Genomic DNA, 12754 nt, shown 5'->3' with positions numbered 1-12754 from the left:
CCATATAGACAGTGACCAAAGCCAGGAATCAAACCCAGGTCCTGGAGCTGTGAGGCAGCAGTGCCAACCGCTGTGTCATCATGCCACCCATAAAGGCTGATTTCAGCTGATGGGGGAGAACTCAGTTCTCCACCAGCTTCTCCAGCTCAGTGAGTTCCACCAGCTTTCTGTCTGAAGTGACAGGACTCAAACCTGGAACCTTCTGATACCACCACTGGAAGGAACAAAATCAGACACCTTATCCATTAGGCCATGCGGTCAACTTATGTAAAGAGAAATTTGCTGCTGTATCTTTACTCTGGCTTGTGATTCCAGTCCCACAATATGTGGCCCCTCTGAACTGGCCTCACAAGCCACCTAGTTTTAGGATAGACAATAGATATAGCTTTGCAACAGTTAACCACATCTGAAGGATAAAATAAAATTTTAACTGATTTTCGGGCTGGTGATTCCCAAAGCCTGACGTTGACTGTAGTCTCAACAGCTCAAAACCAAGATAAGCTCATGATTGGAGACCCTTTGTCACTGAGTCATTGGGACAGTAGCAGATCAATAAGTTTATCCCATTCTCAAAGTTCTCAATAATCCAGAGATAAAACAAATTCAAGATAACAGGGAAAAGAAATTCAAATACAATTAGTACAGATTTAAGAAAATTGGCAAAGGAAGCATTTGACAACATGAGGAACTTTTTCCTCACGTAGTGGGTGGCTAGGATTTAGAAAGCATTGCCTGAAAGTGTAGTGGAGGCAGGTTCAACTGAGGTTTTCAGAAGTGAATTGGGTCATTTTTGGAAAAGGAACTATTTCTAGGGCTACAGGGGAGTATGGCAATGACACAATGTGAATTGTTCCTTCAGAGGACCAGTACAGACGCAAAGGGCCGAATGGCCTTTTACTGTTCTGTTTCGATTCTACAATTCCAATTGTTCTATTTTGCGAGTTGGTTAGATTCTGCCATACATTTGATTGTTTCATTGGTAGAGTACACACAGTAGGTGCCTCTTCTGCCTGCTGAAAAGCACAGGCTAAAATTTAACATTGCTAGAAGAAACTCCAATTTGGCAGGTATATCTCTCAAGAGTGAATTGTCCTGAATTGTTCCATGACTTTAAGCTCTTAACCGTGAAATGAAAAGCTTCCGTAAGGCATCGAAAGTAACAAGATAGGCCTTGGGACACTGTCTGTGGGAAGTCTGCACGTTCCCCCGCGTTTGCATGGGTTTCCTCCAGGTGCTCTGGTTTCCTCCCACAGTTCAAAGATGTGCGGGTTAGGTACAGTGACCCTGCTAAATTGACACCAGTGTCAGGAGGATTAGCAGAACAGATGTGTGGGGTTATTGGAATAGGGTCTGGGGGGAGTGTGGTAGGTACAGACTCGATGGGCTAAAGGGCCTTCTTCTGTGCTGGAGGGATTTTATGGATTCTATAAACATAGAACATTACGGTGCAGTACAGGCCCTTCGGCCCTCGATGTTGTGCCGACCAGTGGAACCAATCTAATGACCCTCTAACCTAAGCTATTCCAATGTTATCCATATGCCTATCCACTGACCATTTGAACGCCCTTAAAGTTGGCGAGTCCACAACTGCTGCAGGCAGGGCATTCCAAGACCTTCCTACCCTCTGAGTAAAGAACCTACCTCTGACATCCATCCTATAATTACCACCCCTTAATTTAAAGCTATGTCCCCTTGTGTTAGCCATCACCATCCAAGATAAAAGGCTCTCAGTGTCCATCCTATCCAATCCTTTGATCATCTTGTGTGCCTTGCTTAGATATGTTGATCTGCATAAAGTGGGGATTATGTAAAGAATTGGGATTCAGAATCAAATTAAATCTTATATCTTATTACATGTAATGTAGCAGGGTGGTGAAAAATCAAATTGTATGTTAAACTACTTGACAGATGATTTAGTTCAAAGGGAATACAATGTCCCAGAAATTAGTTCTAATCATCGGGTGAAAACTGGGCAGATGGAAGTTAAAATACGGGCAGCAACTGAACCCTTGTAATCCTGTTTTGGATCTGACAAAGGTCAACTCAAATGAAAATGATGCCTTCCTCTCTTGCAAATGTGGTCTGAGCTCTTCCAGCAATTACACTTCTGATTTCAGGTCTCCTGCAACTGCAGTATTTTGTACAAAACGTTATCGAACCAAGAGTTGAATTAGTTAGAAAGCGGAAGTCGTCACTAAGACGCTTACCGGTAGTTGTAGTTTTTTTTTCGGGTTTAAAAGCACCTACCTCCGTGTCTCGGCCTCATTGTTCCTGTGGAGCAGAGTCGAGAGGCAGCGATTTTTGGGCGTGTGAGGAGGCAAAAACAAGGTACATTTTTCTGTTTATACCGTTTAACTTTTTATTTCTAGTACTAAGTCGCGAGTTTCGGCGGTTTTTTTTAAATTAGTTAGAAAGCGGAAGTCGTCACTAAGACGCTTACCGGTAGTTGTAGTTTTTTTTTCTCGTGCCCCTAACCCTATAAATTAGTGCAGAGAGGATACCCGATTCTCTACACTGGTAGAGAATCCCACCCTTCCACCTCCTCTAACCTAAATTACAAGTGTGTGGGAAGTTTTTTTTTTATATTTTTATTTTTCTGCTGGTAATTGATTCAGGGATGGCAGTTCAGGCTGTAAGCTGCATCTCCTGTGGGATGTATGTAGTGAGGCACTCCAGCAGTGTTTCAGGTGATTTTACTTGTAGGAAGTGTGATAGATTGCAGTTTCTGGAGGAGCGTGTAAAGGAGCTGGAGGTGGAATTAGAGGAGCTCCGCATAATTCGGGAAGTGGAGGAGGACATAGATAGGAGTTATAAGGAGATAGTCACTCCTAGAAATAAGTCTTGGGTCACTGCCAGGAAGAGGGGAAAGAAGCAGTTGGGGGGACAATCCCCTGGGGCTGTTCCCCTCCAAAATAGGTTTTCGGTCCTGGAGGCTACAGTTGAGGAGGAATCAACTGGGGATAGCCAAAGGGAGCAGGTCTCTGGGGCTGAGCCTATTGGGAAACCTCAGGTGGTTAGGGGTAAGAGATTGGGCCTCGTAATTGGGGACTCCACAGTTATGGGGACGGATAGGAGAGTCGGAGGTAAGGGTAGGGACTCAGGGCTGGTGTGTTGCCTACCAAGGGCTGGGGTCCGGGATGTATCGGACAGGGTATTCAGGACTCTTAGGGGAGAGGGAGATCAACCCCAAGTTATAGTTCATGTGGGGACACATGACATAGGGAGATTAAGGGAAGGGGATATTAAGCAAAGATTTATGGAGTTGGGGTGGAAACTAAAGGCCAAGTCTGGAAGAGTAATTATATCCGGACTCTTGCCTGTGCCACGGGATAGTTTAGAGAGGAATAGAGAGAGGGAAAGTTTGAACTCGTGGCTGAGGGGATGGTGCAGGAGGGAGGGGTTCAGGTACTTGAGCAATTGGGGCTCATTCTGGGGAAGGTGGGACCTCTATAAGAGTGATGGTCTACACCTGAACCAGAGGGGAATCAATATCCTGGGGGGTAAATTTGCAAAGGCTATGCAGGGAGGTTTTAACTGATTCGGAGGGGGGGTGGGATCGTGAGTAGAGGGGGTGAAAGTGAGGGGGGCATAGTTGGGGAATGCAAGGCACGGCATAGTGGGGGTGGGGCGGAGCAGGGTTTGAAATGCGTGTACTTTAATGCGAGGAGTATTCGCAATAAAGTGGATGAACTTGCAGCGTGGATCAGTACCTGGGACTTTGATGTTGTGGCCATTTCAGAGACATGGATAGAGCAGGGTCAGGAATGGTTGTTGCAGGTTCCGGGGTACAAATGCTTTAGTCGGAGTAGAGAAGAAGGTAGAAGGGGGGGTGGGGTAGCATTGCTAGTCAAGGACTGTATCACAGTGTCAGAGAGGAAGTTTGATGAGGACTTGTCAGTTGAGGTAGTATGGGCGGAGATTAGAAATAGGAGAGGAGAGGTCACCCTGTTGGGAGTCTTTTATAGACCTCCTAAAAGTTCTAGAGAGGTTGAGGAAAGGATTGCGGAGTCAATCCTGGTTAGGAGTGAAAGTAATAGGGTAATTGTTATGGGGGACTTTAACTTTACGAATGTTGATTGGAATTGCTATAGTTCTAGCTCGTTAGAGGGGTCAGTGTTTGCACAAAGCGTGCAGGAAGGTTTTTTGACTCAGTATGTAGATAGGCCAACTAGAGGTGAGGCTATATTGGATTTGGTGCTGGGAAATGAGCCAGACCAGGTGCTAGACTTGGAAGTTGGTGTGCATTTTGGTGATAGTGACCACAATTCGGTTACGTTCACCTTAGTGATGGGAAGGGATAGGCATGAACCTCGGGTCAGTAGTTTTAGCTGGGGGAAGGGTAATTATGAGGCTATTAGGAGTGAATTAGGAAGCATAGATTGGACTAGGAGATTACAGGGACTGGGAACGTCCGAAATGTGGAGTTTTTTCAAGGAGCAGCTACTGCGAGTCCTTGATAGGTATGTCCCTGTCAGGCATGGAGGAATTGGTAGATCTAGGGAACCGTGGTGCACTAAAAGAGTTGAGTCGATGGTTAAAAAGAAAAAGGAGGCTTATGTTCAGATGAGATTTGAGGGCTCAGGTAGTGCACTAGAAAGCTTTAGATTGGCTAGGAGGGAGTTGAAGAGGGAGTTAAGAAGGGCTAAAAGAGGACATGAGAAGACTTTGGCTGATAGGATTAAGGAGAATCCTAAGGCGTTCTATAGGTATGTCAGGAACAGAAGGTTGGTCAGGGCAAGATTAGGGCCAGTTACAGACAGCAGAGGGAAGTTGTGTGTGGAACCGGAGGAGATTGGAGAAGCATTGAACCAATATTTCTCTTCGGTGTTCACGCAGGGGGACATGAATATAGCTGAGGAGGACACTGGGTTGCAGGGGTGTAAAATAGACAGTATTACGGTTGATAAGGGGGATGTGCTGGATATTCTGGAGGGTCTGAAAATAAATAAGTCCCCTGGTCCGGATGGGATTTACCCCAGGATTCTCTGGGAGGCTAGAGAGGTGATTGCAGAGCCTCTGGCTCTGATCTTCAGGTCGTCATTGGTCTCTGGTGTAGTCCCGGAGGATTGGAGGATAGCGAATGTTGTCCCATTGTTTAAGAAGGGGAACAGAGACTTTGCCGGGAATTATAGACCGGTGAGTCTTATTTCTGTTGTGGGCAAGGTTTTAGAAAAAATTATTAGGGATAGGATTTATAGTTATTTGGAGTGTAATGAATTGATTAGAAATAGTCAGCATGGTTTTGTAGTGGGTAGGTCATGCCTTACTAACCTTATTGAGTTTTTTGAGAAGGTGACCAAAGAGGTGGATGGGGGCAAGGCAGTTGACGTGGTATATATGGATTTTAGTAAGGCGTTCGATAAGGTTCACCATGGTAGGCTTCTGCAGAAAATGCAGATGTATGGGATTGTGGGTAATCTAGGAAGTTGGATCAGGAATTGGCTATCAGATAGGAGACAGAGGGTGGTGGTTGATGGTAAATATTCATCATGGAGTTCGGTTACGAGTGGTGTGCCTCAGGGATCTGTTTTGGGGCCACTGCTGTTTGTAATTTTTATTAATGATCTGGATGAGGGTATAGTTGGGTGGATTAGTAAATTTGCTGATGACACCAAAGTCGGAGGTGTGGTAGATTGTGAGGAAGGGTGTCATAGTCTGCAGGGAGACTTAGATAGGTTGCAGAGCTGGGCCGAGAGGTGGCGGATGGAATTTAATGCGGAGAAGTGTGAGGTAATTCACTTTGGTAGGAGCAACAGATGTGTCGAGTATAGGGCTAACGGGAGGACTTTGAATAGTGTGGATGAACAGAGGGATCTAGGTGTATGTGTACATAGATCCCTGAAAGTTGGGAATCAAGTAGATAAGGTTGTTAAGAAGGCGTACGGTGTCTTGGCGTTTATTGGTAGGGGGATTGAATTTAGGAGTCGCAGCGTAATGTTGCAACTGTACACTACTCTGGTGCGGCCGCACTTGGAGTACTGTGTGCAGTTCTGGTCCCCACATTACAAGAAGGATGTGGAGGCTTTGGAGAGGGTGCAGAGGAGGTTTACTAGGATGTTGCCTGGTATGGTGGGGAGGTCCTATGAGGAGAGACTGAGGGATTTAGGGTTGTTTTCGTTGGAAAGAAGGCGGCTAAGAGGGGATCTTATTGAAACATATAAGATGATTAGAGGTTTAGATAGGGTGGATAGTGATAGCCTTTTTCCTCGGATGGAGAAAGCTAGCACGAGGGGGCATGGCTTTAAATTAAGGGGGGGTAGCTACAGGACGGATGTCAGAGGTAAGTTCTTTACTTAGCGGGTGGTGAGGGATTGGAATGCCCTGCCTGCTGCAGTTGTAAATGCGCCTAGTTTGGGGGCGTTTAAGAGATCTATGGATAGGTTTATGGACGAAAAGGGATTGGTATAGGCTAGTGGGTCATTGTTTTTGTAACTGGTCGGCGCAACATCGTGGGCCGAAGGGCCTGTTCTGCGCTGTAATGTTCTATGTTCTATGTTCTATGAAAGCAGCCAGCTTACAAAGTACAAAATGAGCTGAAAAAAATAAGTAAACGGACAGAACAATGGCAGATTAAAGTTGTAACTGGCTGGTGTAGAGTAAAATCATAGAATAGAATTCCTACAGTGCAGAAGGAGGCCATCCAGCCCATCGTGCCTGCACCAATAACAATCTCACCAAGGCCCCATCCCTGTAACTCCATGTATTTACCTGCTAATACCCCTGAAACTAAGGGTAAATTTAACATAGCCAATCAACTTAACTCACACATCTTTAGACATGTGGGAAGAAAGCAGAACACTTACAGACCCGGGAAGGATGTGCAAACTTCACACACACGGGCACCCAAGGCCGGAATTGAACGTGGGGTCCTGGCGCTGTGAGGCAGCAGCGCCAACCGCTGTGTCACTATGCTGCCCTAGTACTGCAAAAAGAATAGAAAAATACCACATCAGTGGTATTAAGTTAGCTAAAATTGAGGTTGAATTGGGAGTCTCAATTGATTTAATGCTGAACACAACCAAACAAGGCACAGTGGCAAACAACAGAGACAATGCAAAATGACGTACATAACTAAAAAATGTGAGATTTAAATCAGACAAAGTTGTGATCAAATGTTGTTGTCAGATCTCTCCAGGAATGATATATATGCTCAGTTCTGGTTGCCAAGATACAACAGACATTCAAATGCTGGAGGCAGTTCAAAGACGAACCATGAATCTGATCCCTTATGATCAAGTCAAAGCTTTGAGAAAAGTCTCGAAAAACTTGGAAAGGATGAAGGATTGGATAAAGTAAGTGTGGAATATTGCTTTACATTCAAAAGTAAAACAAAGCGATGCAAGTTTAAAATATTGAAATATAAACTTAAAACTGACATTAGGAAATTCTTTATCACGTAACCCATCAATTCCCAGTTAAAGTAATGGAAATAAATGTCTTGGAATATTATAAGAAATATTTAGATGTTAAATTGAGGGGCTTTAGGATGCTGAAAGGTGATGAAGGCACATAAATACAAGAGCATTGAAACTCTGGGTGGAGTTTTCCAGCCACGCTTGCCCCAAGACCGAAAAATCCCACCCAACGACAACGGACCTTTGCATGGTCCTATCCTGTCTGCTATGACTCCCATAGCAGGAAAATCCCACCCTTTATCTCTATTTCTCTCTTCATAGGTGCTGCCAAATCTGCTGAATATTTCCAGCATTTTCTCTTTTAATTTCAGACTTCTAGCACCGGCAGTACTTTGGCTTTAGGATCCTTTCGGGTGGATGAACTAAGCTGGGTGAATGGCTTTCCTCCTCCATAATGAACTTCTGATCCCATGCCAACTGTTAACAAATCCAACGTTGTCAGAAACATATGAGGAGTCTAGACATTTCTGATTTCCAAATTTCTGAAACTGAACCGATGGGCTTTGAGATGATATTAGTCAAAATTGTTTGTTTTTACAGTCGAAAAATATGTTTCAAAATTACCACCATAACAAGGAAGGTTTAAAAAATGGCTTTAAGTATCAAATGTTGCACCATTTCATTTTTGAATCCGATGTTCCCTGTCAGTCAGCAAAATCTGATTGACCATAGACATTAATAGACCTGGCAATCGCACTGTCCCCACTACTTGCTCTCACAGTTGACTGCCGTTTTGACTTTCACAAATTTTCGCCTGAGCTTTGGTCTTCCAGATGGTTGTTTTCCAGCTGGCATCTATTCTATCACCTTCCAAGCATACTGGTCTTTATCCACATGTCACACATGCTCTGCTCATCTCAACCCCATGTGCTCTGTTACTGCAGACAGAACACTCCTTATTACTTCACTGGCGGTCACGTTGCCCCTCCAGCTGATACCCAATACCCTTTCTAAACAGCATGTTCTGGAAACAGTCTCTCGTTTTCTGCCTTCACCCTTTCAGTGCCACACTGAGCTGTTGACTGCAAACTAACCTGATATATTCTTCTCTGATGTGTGTTGCCTTCTCCAGACTGATTTGCCTAATCCAATTTTCAGTATTTCCAACTTTCCTGCGCTCCTTTGGACCAGGTATGTACATTATAGAATTTATTACATTTCATTTATGCAACTGTGTTTGATTAATTTAATGACTTATATACTTTGGAAAACATACTGTAATCAAAGCCCAATATGCTAGAAATTAATATACAGTTTATTTGCTTTGAAGAAGTGTTGTGTATCAATTGCACAATCCTTCCGCCCTATAGGGCAAAAGCTGTCAAGTGTTCAGTTGCACCAGATCCAGTGATACTTTGTTTCTGCGGCAGCCTGATGTGAAGTATTGCTGAAAGGCAGGGAAGAAACACAAAGGTAAGTTTCTAAGGACTCACCTGAATGCAAAGCCAGAATTGCATCTTCTGGTTCCACATTCTAACTATAGGCTCTGCTAGTCTGCACTCGGTGTTCTCCCAATCACCTTTCTCTCTCTCTTGGATTTACTGAAGGCCCTTGGCTGCTGACCCAGTTGATTGCTTTTGCTTCCCTTTGTGGACGGTGATCCACAATTTCCTGATGTTAAACATGGGGCAAAAGGAAAACGATCATTTTTGGCCCCATGATGGACCATTGCCATCGATTTCATCCTCCACCATGGCTGCTCTCTCAGGTAGGATCAAACTATTTGTAATCTCAACAAGTTTTCTAACATTGAGCTGAGCTTCCAGCCTGACCTCTTACTCCATAATTTCACCTGTCTCCACATATACGTTTGCCCATTTGCTGCCAAAATTCACACTCATACCTTTGTTACTGGACTCAGTAACACCATTCATAATCTAGGTGTAATAAGTGCGGAGGTAGAAGCCCCTTTACTTACAACTCTAACAACAATATACTGAGCACTATCAGTTAACAGTCCATCTCTGGGGGTGTCAGAGGAACTGACCCTCTTGATTAAGTACAAGGCAAAGACTCCCTGATTGGCCCATCCATTGGATCCAATCTTTTTAGCCAACCAAATAAACTAAATCAAATTAACAAGGGGACAAATTAAAATGGGCAGCTCCCAAAAGGAGGGGAACCACCTGAGACCAAAAAGAAAGTGAAAAGGAAACTTAAAACATCAAACCAAAATGAGATTAAAGGGGGTCATCAACTGGATCCTTAATCAGGGACATCTTTTAGCGTTCAACCAAATAAAAAAAAACAAGTTAACTTAGGGACAATTCAAAAGAGGCAGCCTCGTAAAAGGAGGGGAACCGCCCGAAACAAAAGACAAAGGGGAAAGGAAACTTAAAACATCAAATTAAGATTCTTAATCAGGGAGTTCATACTCCAATAGGCCAACCTCAATAGCCCAATTTAAGTTATTATACCGGGTTAATTCGTAACTCTGCTGTTGATAAGGATTCTGAATGGTTATTTGCTCTGCCCTTGCTGCCAGTGAGAATGGAGAATTTGGCACTCAGCCAAAATATCATTCACTGCAGCAGCATCGGAGAATCCCAGCCAGGGGCAAGGCTCGGGGTTTCCAGCACATAACTTGGACCAAGTTGCATTCACTCATCACTCTTATATTCACTGACCTACCCTGGCTATCTGATCCTCAATTTATTAGACTTAAAATTCTCATCCTTGGTTTAAATTCCTTCATCTTCTTTCCTTTCATTGTAACCTCCTTGCAGCCCTCTAATGCTTCTACTTTCCTTTAACTTTGGCTTCCTTTGCTTCCCCCAACCTTGTCCATTCCCTTGACTCCACAATTACCAGCCATGCCTTCAGCCATTCAAGCTCTAAGCTCCAGAATTCCTTCTTAAGCTTCACTGGCTTGCTCCATCACTGTTCTCCGTTAAACTCACTTCCTTGGCCGAGATTTCAGTCATCCACCTAATATTTCCTTCCTTGGAACATAGCTGAATATTTCTCTGCTTGTGCTTCTGTGAAACGCCTTGGGATGCTTTTTTTCAAGTTGTTTTTGCTATGGAATGGCTTGGCCTCTTCTTTAGACATCTGGCCAGACACAACAAAATCATCGAATGGTAATAGTCCAGTATGAGACCATTCAGGCCACTGAGTCTGCACTGGCACTCTGCAACAGTAACTCAACTAACCCCACTTCTCTGTCCTTTCAGATACTATCCAATTCCCTTTTGAAAGCCACAATTGAATCCGCTGGCACCACCCTTTCAAGCAATGCATTCCACATCCTTACCACTTGCTATTTAAAAAAACACTTTCTCATGTCACCTTTGGTTCTTTTGCCAGTCACTGCAAGTCTGTGTCGATTGGTTCTCAACCCTTTTGCAAAAGGGAACAATTTCTCTCTATCTTTTCAAGTAAACCCCTCATAATTTTAATATCTCTACCAAATCTGCTCTTAATCGGCCCCAAAGAGAAAAGCCCCTGCTTTGGCAATCTACTCTGGTAACTGAAGTCTCTCATACCTGCATCTTATAAATCTTTCCTGCATCCTCCTCAAAGGTTTCAATGTCCAGAATGGGAAACAGTGAGTGTAATCTGACCTGTTGTTCATGCCACACTCCTGCTGCATTCAAGTTGAAGAATTTGGCGGCCAGTCAAATCTCCATTCACTGTGGCATGATGGGATAATCCCATCAATGTGAACAGTGGTAGGATTCTGGCCAATATTCCAGTTGGACCCGAAACAGTGTTTTATAGAAGTCCACCATAACTTCCTTCCTTTTGCACACGATGGGCGAAATCCTGGAGTGATGTTGAATGTGCTGAGGAAGGATCTGGAAGATCACAAGACTTTGGCTTGGAGACGGAAAGACTTGCTGCACACAATCATACAATGGCCAGCCAATTAGATATTCAGGCTCAAGGGGCTTGGCAAATTGTGCAGTATGGGTGGGCAGAAGGTTGAAAACCTGTTTTCTCATGGGTATTGGTAGTCTGGGCGCCATGTTTAAAAGGCATTCAAACAGGCCCCCTGCATCAATTTGACTCTGTTTTTGAGAGATTCACTGCTGCTGCATCCTGCAGATCTGACTCCCCGTGTATCTGTGCAGAGAACAAGTGACCCCGTGGTTTACCAATGACACATTCTCCTTCAGACTGGGAATGGTGGACATCCCGTTTCTCCATGATGGCAGCAGGGGATCTTTCTCTCTGAACAATGCAGCCGAGGTGGAGATTGCAGCAGGGGTGAGAAACCAAGAGATCCACAAATAAACGGGGTCTAGTGCTGCAAAGGGACCAGTGACTTACTGAGCTCAGAGAGGCTAAGTGGTCTGGTGTGTCACTATAAAGTATACTCTGATGGCATTAAACAAGGTAAATGTACGAGTGGAGAGGTACACCAATTGAGAATTTGAGTTCTAAGGCTCAGCACCAGATATGGAATGAACGTTTTGGAACTAGTTTACATGGTGAAAGTTGTACCATTTGCAGGAGGGTATATGTGTGGAACACTTAGTAGGGAGGTGATATCAGCTGTCAGAGGTTTGCATGCTCTTAAAGGAGTTTGTTGTCCATTTGAGGTCACACTCAAACCTTCTGTCAGCCTACAGGATAAATGAATGCATAACATCAGGGAGTGCTTGAAGACTGGTGGTAGTCTCCCTGACATCTGCATAGTGACTCCTGCAGAGGGGGAGGCTATCGACCTGGCAAGGAGCATGGAAAATGTTCAGTCGCAGACAGCAAGACTGAAGTTCAAGAGTGAAGAATGTCTCCAACCTGGTGTCGGGAAAAGGGCTTAGAAGACACATATAATACTGTTCTGAGAAATTGGATTGTGCATTATCTCAAGCTAATTCTTAGTGTTCTCCACTCTCGGTGCTTATAGTCAGGAGACGCATCACCTACAGCCTGTAACAGGCCAGAACTCCACCTCTGAGAATGATGATGGAGAACACTCGGATCACATCAACCTCCCACTTCTACCACTGGCACAGAGACAGTCGCCACAGCGGGAATGCATTTACAAACAGGCTCAATCAATCTGCTGAACACATCACAAGCCCATCGCAGCAGCTAAGGGAATATGTGACAGCCAAGGCCCCTGATAGTTAGAGGAGTTCTGGCGACCAAGTCCATGCTGAGTCCAATGGTGATGATGTGCCTCAAGGAATGACCGCAAGAAACCTGTTGAAAATGCAGAGACAGACAGCAGAACATCTGGCGGAGATGCCAGAGGCTATGCATAACCTTGACTGAACAATGGAGGAATCCATCCAAGCCATGAGTCTGTCATTGCTCCAGCATCTGAATACATGGCTTCCTCCATGGAGAAGTTGGCTGGGCCTGGCTTTCCATGACGCCTTGGAAAGCCA

General features: G+C 44.4%; 1 long non-coding RNA gene across 2 annotated transcripts in view; it reads right to left on the bottom strand.

Annotated features, from left to right (window-relative positions):
- The window catches only part of LOC145356458 (uncharacterized), a 41460-nt gene that overhangs the window by 17462 nt on the left and 11244 nt on the right, over positions 1–12754 (bottom strand). The window contains exon 2 of one of the 2 annotated variants that reach the window (XR_013889138.1): positions 6804–6922. This is a non-coding gene — a long non-coding RNA (uncharacterized LOC145356458). Of the gene's footprint in view, positions 1–6803; positions 6923–8848; positions 9027–12754 lie in introns of both variants that reach the window. The other variant, XR_013889137.1, reaches the window with a different exon arrangement.

The sequence above is a fragment of the Carcharhinus amblyrhynchos genome, chromosome 2 (assembly GCF_965287045.1).
Source record: "Carcharhinus amblyrhynchos chromosome 2, sCarAmb.v2.hapA, whole genome shotgun sequence".
In the NCBI taxonomy this organism is placed as follows: Eukaryota; Metazoa; Chordata; class Chondrichthyes; order Carcharhiniformes; family Carcharhinidae; genus Carcharhinus; species Carcharhinus amblyrhynchos.
This window is presented reverse-complemented; position numbering and strand designations above follow the sequence as displayed.